This window comes from Pteronotus mesoamericanus, unplaced genomic scaffold (assembly GCF_021234165.1).
Source record: "Pteronotus mesoamericanus isolate MK-2021 breed Mesoamerican mustached bat unplaced genomic scaffold, CSHL_Meso_final contig_202, whole genome shotgun sequence".
Lineage (NCBI taxonomy): Eukaryota > Metazoa > Chordata > Mammalia > Chiroptera > Mormoopidae > Pteronotus > Pteronotus mesoamericanus.
Genome location: NW_026555086.1, coordinates 7,240,614 through 7,249,601, shown reverse-complemented (window position 1 = coordinate 7,249,601; position 8,988 = coordinate 7,240,614).

Below are 8,988 nucleotides of genomic sequence, written 5' to 3'. Positions count from 1 at the left end.
CAACTCAGGGTACATCTGGGTCAAAGATCTCCGATCACAGTCTGACTCTGGTGCCCAGAAGTGTTTTCTTTAGCTCACAGAACATCACAAATGTTTTGGAATTAGTTCTCAACTAATTGTAAATTGGGAAACGTGCACATTAAAAGCTGTGTTTCAAGCTTCTCTAGGAAAAAAGAAAAAAAAGGTAGACCTGGCAGCCTGGGAGCTGCATGGTGACACAGCGCCTTTGTGCAAATTAAAAGGCGTTCTTTCCTGCAAACCCTGGGCAGACGTCTTCCAGGAAGCTGTCATCGAGGAGTGCCCGCACCTGTGACCTGTGCGCACCGCTCGGAAGTGGTGCCCTTTGCGGTGTGCGGCCCGCACAGCTGCCCCCCGCAGCCCCGGCAGAGCGCCCAGCAGAGGCCGCAGTCATCGCCCCCGTGCCAGCGGCCGGGGCTCTCAACTCCCAGCCCTCACTGTTCCCCTCAGCCTAGTGCCTGCCTCTCTCACTCGCCGATATTACCTGGCCTCTGAAGGTATTTAAGTTTGGACCCCAGATCTCTCATTTCACAATAATCTGAGAAGGGAAAGGGATTCCCCCAAGTTCCCTTAGTGAGTTAGCAGCCAGTCAAAACCAGGCCCCGAGTCCCTTGTCTCTGCAAAACAGGACTCCTCCTGCCAGGCTGCCTGCTCCCTTGGTGTGTGATCCTGGGCTGCTGGACTGTGTCTGGCCTACGTGATTGTGCCAGCGTGGATCAGGGATGCGTGGGCCACTTTGCTGTTCCAGGAAGAGGGCCTAAGCCACGTGCAACCAAGCTGGGAACTACAGTGGTTTCTGCAGCTGCAGAAGGCTAATTTCTATATTGACATGTCAGTAAACAGCTAGAAAACATCACTCAACTCATTTTTAAATGCTATCATATTCAATGACATTACACATATTATTTATATACTTCTCACAGTCCCAGCATCCTTGAATCTGGTTCTAATTTTGGTAGGTGTTTTGCAAGAGAGAGCATATCTCCAAGTCATCCAGACACTGGGCCCTCTTCCCTCCTTGTTCCTGCCCACGTGCAATCAGATGTACTACTGAATTAAAGTCGAAATATAAATGCCACTTGGCATCCTGATTTCTTCCTTTAATTCAGAGTTTTCTATCAGGTGTGTAATCAGGAGACAAACTCGGAGGGCTTTCCCAGAATGCCAATGCCCAGGCCACGCCCCAGTTCATCTGAAGCAGAACCTTTTTGGCTGGGATCTGAAAAATCTGTATTTTCAGTTTTTAGGTGATCAGTGCATCCTTGGTCAAGGGCTGCTAGGCTTGAATAGTGTGGCATATGCATTTTCTAAGTTGCTAAAGGTCCTTTAAAAAATCAGCTTGCACACCTTCCTGTTGTGGATATATCCAGTCTCTTTAGCCATTAGTCTCTCCTGGATGTTTGTGGGCATAATTTGATGAGCAACTTTCAGAGTGAGTACCTTTAGTTTTAAAAATTATTTCTGGTATCTGGATTTATCGGAGAAGATGGACATGATCAAAGGCCATGCTCTTTTAAAATTACTCTTATGTTCTAGCCCTGGCTGGTGTGGCTCAGTAGACTGAGTGCTGGCTGGTGAACCAAAGGGTCACCAGTTCTATTCCCAGTCAGGGTACATGCCTGGGTTGTGGGCCAGGTTCCCGCATGGGAGATGCGCAAGAGGCAACCACACATGGATGTTTCTCTCCCTCTCTTTCTCCCTCCCTTTCCCTCTCTCTAAAAATAAGTGAATAAAATCTTTTTAAAAATAAAAAATAAATTACTCTTATGACTACAAAGTCACTGCCCCAAAGGGCGATAGCACTTCATATTCATGGGAAACACAGGCACATGTATTTCACAATCACCTCTGCTTTTTCATAATTGCAAAAACAAAATATTTAATTGCTTTCTAATTGTGAGTTATTTACTTTTTTACAGAAAATCCTTCCCCCTCCACCTCCCAAGCAATCTTGGACCTGAATTACTAAATCACACCCTCACAAAACTTTGGAAACAAACCAAATGTCTTTGCCTGTGAATTTCCTAATATCCAGCAGAGGGCAGCATCATAAAAGAGGAAAAAATGCTTCCTTCCACGCCAAGGCTTCCAAGTGGTTTGATTGGATAGTGTAGAACTTGCAAGAAAAAGAGCACCAGTCAAAACAGTTAAATTACAAACCAATACTATTTACCCTTGTCCCATTTCCCTGTTACATCGGGAGGGTGACAAAGTACTCTATCATCTGAAAAGTCTGACTGAAATATGTCACAGGCAGAGCATAGGTTGGGACCTGCAGTGTTTTTCTTGCCTAATATTTGTATGTTCCCACTACAAGTGGGCAGAACGGCGTCCCTCCCCCTGTGGCTCCTGATCCTCTCTCAGGGGCGCTGTGGACTCGGGCCTTTCTGCCCAACCCCAGAGCCCAATGCTCCTCCCGGTCAGCCTCTGGCCCTGGCTGAGAGTCAAGGTTTTTCCCTGGGCAGAGGATGAGGAAAGCATGGCGGGTAGGCTCGCCCCTGAACCTGGGAAGCTGCCCTGCCGGGCGCTGCTCCAGACAGCACATATTCGTAACAAACCTCCCATTCGACAGCTGACACAGACCTAATCTGTCACAGCCTTGGGCGCTGCTCACCATTTGCATTAAGAATGCAACTCCCTGTATTCCCTGGGAAGAAGGAGTGGGCAGAGGAAAACTTACCTTGTCACTTGATTGTGTCCAAGTACAACACAGTTCTTTGGCAAAGAGACTGCTGTTCTTTGTGGACGTGTCAGAGTTCAAGTTGGGACTGAAAGGATGGACGGGAGGATGAAGGCCAGCAAAGGCGCAGAAGCAGTCACGGATGCTCAGCGGTGGCCGGGGGCGGCCCAGTGGGCAGTGGCGCCGTCGGCGGGGTAGCTGGAGCATACCTTGGAGGCCGACAGGGACAGCTTTTAACCTTGATCTGCAGGAAACAGACTTCTTTCTTTCCAGGTGCACAATTGTTAAAAGGTGATTTTATCTACCCGTGTAGCTATCCATCCATCCATCATCCATCTCTCTAATCTATAGGGGCCCCTTTATATAATTACACTTGAAACTCTATTTACCTCCTGAAATTTTCATATACAAGAGCCAATGTATTCAGTATATGCTTTAGGTGAGTTTAAGTAGGACTTCTGTTAGTACATACAATAGAGTCCTGTTTAAAATAATTGCACATTTGACTTCTTGCATTCTATTCTATTTCTATAATTTATATAGTAATTTTATCCATAAAAGCCTTTTCTCCTCTATTAGATAGTAAGTTCTTAAGACCTGTAACAATTTTTTAAGTTTTCAAACACAATGTATATATATTGAAATATATATATAGTGTAATATAAGGCACGTTAATATATGTGCTGTCCCAGTGAATTTCCCGGACAGACCCTGCTTGCGTACCCAGCACCCAGCTCCAGGTGCAGAAGACGACCTGCCTCTCAGCCTCTCAATGGCAGTCCCAGGCCCTGCCCGCCGCCCCAGCTGTCCCCCAGCTCACCTGTCCACCGTGCTAACCACTCTCCTGACTCCTGGCAGTATGTTGCCACTTTTCTGGGTGCTGCACTTCATGTAAACAGAGTCGTGTGCTCTTGTACCTGGCTTCTTTCTTTCAACATTATGTTTAAGATACTTTCCACATAGTATGTGACTGCAGTTTTTTTAATCATTGCTGTGGAGCCGTTGTTTGTATGAATGTGCCATAAATTATCCATTCCACTTTTGTCGGGCACTTGGATAGGTTCCAGTTTCAGGTTATTAGGCATAGAGTATTGGGAATATTCTAGAACTTGTCATGAAGTGACTACCTGCATGCTTTTCTTTTGGATATTTGCTTACCAATGGCTTTGCTGGGTCACGGGGATTGTATACGGTGCTGTATTAGACATACCAAAAGTTTCCCGAAGTGGTTGTACAAGTTTGCCTTCCTACTAGCTGCCTAAGAGATTTCCAGCTGCTCCATGTTGTTGTCAATACTTGGTATTTTCTAAAGGACTGCTACAATTTTATTCTTATTAATTAATTACTGTATATATCGTTGCTTAGTTTCATTAGAGGTAACAATAGATTTACAAAAGTGCGTTCCAGAAAATAAGTTACTTGATAGGAAGTGGATCGTGGATGGCCAGTTAATAGATACAAGGGCAGGGACAACTTTGTCCACGTCATTATGTAGGTGACCAGGCATCGTCACCATCAGGGGTCACTGTTACGGCAGCCATTTCTTGAGGTTCAGGGAATTTTCTCCTTTTGACACTCAGGTTTCTGGACAGAAATCATATTATGCTCAAGCCGCTGAGTCTGCTGCTCTGTGCTGGAATCAGGTTGCCAGGTTCCCTGGATCCCTGGATTCAGTTCAGCTCGAGCGCAGGCAGAGGCACAGTGCATGAGGGAGCGCTGGCTCGGGGGACTCCCAGGGGAGCGCTGCCCTCTCTGTGTGCAGAAATGGGGGTGTCTGTACCCCCACTTTCACTGGTCCCTCGTCGTAACTCTAAATCCAGGGAGCTCTCTGCTGTCTCCATTTTGTATCCCTTTGTCTGGAGGCTCCCTGTTCCCCATGCACTGGTTTTCGCTCTCTCTGCTCAAAAGACAGTTGTCATTGCCCTGTCTCTGTCCCTTTTCCAGCTTCTACCTGCGGTTGCTGCCCTCTCCTCTTCCACCGATGGGTGCAGGCAGGCTTGTGCCTTTAAGGACTTCATTTCATGTCCTTTTAGAAGAATCTGGGGAGGGAATGGAAATAAATACAAGGGTCTGATTCTTCTTTAACAGGAAGAGGAGAACTTTTTTAAATGAACACTTAAAAATAGTACTATATGCGTTTCTATGTTTTTTTCCTTTTTATTGAATTTATTGGGGTGACATTGGTTAATCAAATTATAGGTTTCAGGTGTACAATTCTGTAACACACCATCTGTACACTATATTGTGTATTCACCACCCCTAGTCAAGTCTTTGTCGATCACCATTTCCCCCTTATCCTCTCTTCTACCCCCACCCCAACAACAATCACCACACTGGGGTTTATTGTGGTTTTTTTTGGTTTTTTTTTTTTTTGTTTTTTTTTTTTGCTCAATCCCTTCACATCCCACCCAACCCTGCCAGCCCACGGCTGTGATCCTGCTCTTTGTCTAGAGCATTTTTGACAACTACATAGCATCCCATTGTAGGAATACTTAATAAAGTATTAAGTATTACTTATTTACTATTGTTAAGCACCAGGTTATTCCATAGTTTTTACTGCTGTCAATATCATGGAGGAGACCTGCCTGACACATATGTCTTTGAGCTCCTTGGGGAGTATTCCTAGGGTAAGAATAGCTCAGGCGATGGAGGTGCTCCATTTGAAGTGTTTGCATCCCAAATTACCCCCAAGAAAGCCTGGGCTAGTTTACCTGCCCCATGAGTGGTGAGGTTCCTGTTTTTCCACACTCTTTCCCAATAATTGGCATGATCACTAAAATCGTAGTGGTAAAAATCCTTTCCGATTTTATAGGGGCAAGTTGAGCATCTGGTTTTAACGTGCATGCTTCCTGGTATGCTGAGATGTATGTGCATAGCTGCAAAGGCCTTGGCACCTGGGGGGTGGGATGAGGAGAACACGGGCTGACTCACCTTTCTCCTCCATGCACCTGTGCCCACCCCCAACATGTCTCTGACCTGCTTCCGTAGAAAGACAAGTAGGCACAGAACAGGCCATGATTTAGGAGACCTCAGAGGGCAACATCTTCCCCATGACTCCTGTGACCTACTGCAACAACTGGGGGACAGCATCTGTAATCCTGGAACCTGCAAACCTTCGTGCTGCCCAGCATTTTGGAGATGCTCTGTCATTGTTCTTGCTGAGGCCTGTGGGAGCCCATGAGGCCCGGCCCAAACCCACAGCAAACTAAGCTGTTTCCGGAAAGGAGAGCGCAGCTGCCTCCTACCTTCTTGGGGAGTGTTTGGGAGCTTCCTTTTCAGAATCGCCTTCTCCACCTCTCCAATGACTCACCTGTTTCTGTGATTCTACATTTGGAAACACCATTTATATCATGTCATTCTCATGATTAAAGCATTCGATGGCTCCCCACTGTTCTGGGTGAAAGCCAGCTTGGCCGCCCTTGGCTGGGCGCTCAGGTCCTCTGTCCATTACTTACGCTTCCAGCCCCAGGAGACCTCACTGAGAAGCTCCCCGGCCCGCCTTGCACCGCCGCTGATGTCCTTTCTTCTCTGCTCCTCCAAGTCTTGTCGCTTATTCCCAGGATAATCAGAAGTGTGGACAGTTTGGGGTGATGATAAACTTGGACAATCCTCAAGGTAAGGAAATGCAAAATGCTTCCTTAGTTTGAGGTCTCTGTATTCGCCCAGATGTTGACAATAAAATCTACAATAACAATTTGAGTTTGTAGAGCCATTTCCAGAATACAAGTCAATCTTAACTTTTCTGGACCTAAATTTTTACATGTCTTTCTGGTTCACTCTTTTTCTTTTTTTTTTTTATTCTTTAGAGGCTGAAGAAAGGTTTTTTTAGAGCAGCTCTAGCCAGCAGGGACTGGGCTCACAATCAGGCTTTTGTAACTTAAAACAAAGAAATACAAAAGCTCAGTGTTTAGCAAAGTGTATTATGTTTATTCCTGGAGTTGACCAAGGTTATTTAAGATGGTGCACAAACAGACTTTAAAGCATCCATATAATGCTGATATATTTATTTTACTATGTAAGAGAAAAAAAAAATCCCTCATATTAAATCCTTGATTGAATGGATATCCTTTGTGGCAGGAATTGCTAGCCGTCCATTAAAATCCATCCTACTATCTTTGGTGCACAGCCAGACCACACTTGCCAGCCTTCCCTGCAGTGAGATTGGCCAGGGGGTTAAGTCCTCTGCAGTGGAATGTGAGTGGAAGTGAGGAGTGCCACACCCAGGCCCGGGCCAAAACCCTGTCCCCTCAGTGTTCACTGCTCCATGTCCCCGCCTCCCCCAGCTGACTGGAATCAACACCCATGACAACATTCAAAACCATAAGGTACAGGTGGCAAAGCCACCACCGTGTAGATCAGGGATCAGTACCTCTGGCCCCTGTGCCAAATAAAGCCCAGCTCCTATTTTTAAAATAAAGTTTTATTGAAACACAGGCATGCCCGTCTCCCTGGGTATTGTCTATGTGGCTTCTGCTACAACCACAGGGACAAGTAGTTGCCACGGAGACCCTGTGACCCGAAAAGGCTAAAATATTTACTAGCTGACTCTTTACAGAAAAAGTTTGCTGACCTCCTGGTAGATCCCTGAGGGACCATATGGAAGAAGAGCACCCCAGTTCTTCTGGTAAGCAAGCAATAAACCATTGAAATTCTGGGACTGTTGCTACTGAGTTTACCCTAATCTCCCAATACAGGCCTAACTCAGCAGAAAAACTAGAAGGCCCCATGTGATTGCCCAGTGGAGATGGCCGCAGGCCAGCAGTCTGTCCCACCTCGGGTGACCGTTTATATAAGCCCATGGTGGACTCAGCTCTTTCCTCTCCAGGGCCCAAGCCCAGGCCAGACTTTCCCATACGTACTCTGTCTCAGTAAGTCCTCAGGCTGTCCCCAGGGAGTCACTGCCTGACTTCAACACAACATCACAGGTCTTGAGATTGGTGAACATGATGTGACTTATGCCCAAGGATCTGAGCATGTACGGGGAAATGTTCTCCGATGCTCAATGAATTGGCTGCAGTAAGGGTGACCCTTAATCAAGGCGGTGGCGGGGCACGTAACGGGTGGTCATGATGGTGGACGAGGTGTCCCTGCCCTTACAGGACTGACCGCCCAGTTTACTTTTCCCGCTTAGTAACTTATTTCGGGATATGCACTTTTGTAAATCAATTAGAGGCGCTATTACTTATATTTCCATATTCACTTTTTTATTTCTACCATCATTTTAGTTTTTAAAAAGGCAATGACACAATTTTCATGCTCACTTTTATTCATGGGAAGTTATACAGGTCTTCCATGTATGGTAATGATATAAACATTTTTTTGAATGAGTGTGCTTTAAGTAAAAAGAATTACCCATGTAAAGAGAATCGCTAATAATAGCGCAGGTAGTATGCTGATCCGGCAAAAATTGTGACGTTAGTACGAGAATAACTGAGATTCCAGAAACACCGCGCGTATCTAGGCTGATGGGAAAATGTCATGGGATTCTGATTCACAGGACGTTGCTCCAGGGTGGACAGTACCTGAGCGATCACCATGCCCGCAGCCACCTGCTGCCTCTCTCTGCTCCCTCTCTCTGCTCCCTTTCCAGAAAGGAACCCCCAGCGTCACCCAGGGAGCTTGCCACCCTCCGCTCCCCCAGGGCAGTGTTCTCCACCATGAAGTCGGTCCCGATTAACACCATGGTTAATGGGCAAAGCCAAGTGAAGGGCACAGTAAAACAAGGACTCCCGCTTGTCCGGCGCTTGCTCAAGTGTGTGCTCTCCATGTATCTGCTGAGTAAATTGATGGGGATGGAGAGGGTGGGGGGCTAATTTGGGACCCCCAGCGGTGTCTTCTCTCCTAAGACCCATCCAGCCACTTAGGAATGAAGGCCAGTTCTAAGGATTTTCCTCTCCAGATCATGTTTCCATATGGAAACCTTAGAAAATTACCCAAGGGAAAATTCATATTTCCAATCAAGAACCACTGAAACATGAAGCACTTACAGCTAATGTGACCCAGGGATCATGCACGTAAGCGAAGCTGAGGTCTGGCTTCAGGCGTGGTGGGTTTCAGCTTCACCCATCACTCCTGTAGAGTCGTCATGAGCCAGGAATGGGCTTCCTAGCTGCAGCCAGATGTGGCAAGGTCTAGAAGTGGCTGCCTCTGTTTGTGAAATGGATCGGTGTCCCAGCAGGCATGTGATTGAACAGTAAGATCAGAAGAATAATTCATCCTCACGTTCTATGTTTTGCTACTACAGCATCCTACAAGCTCCCTAAATGGACAGCCAGGACTATATTACCAGG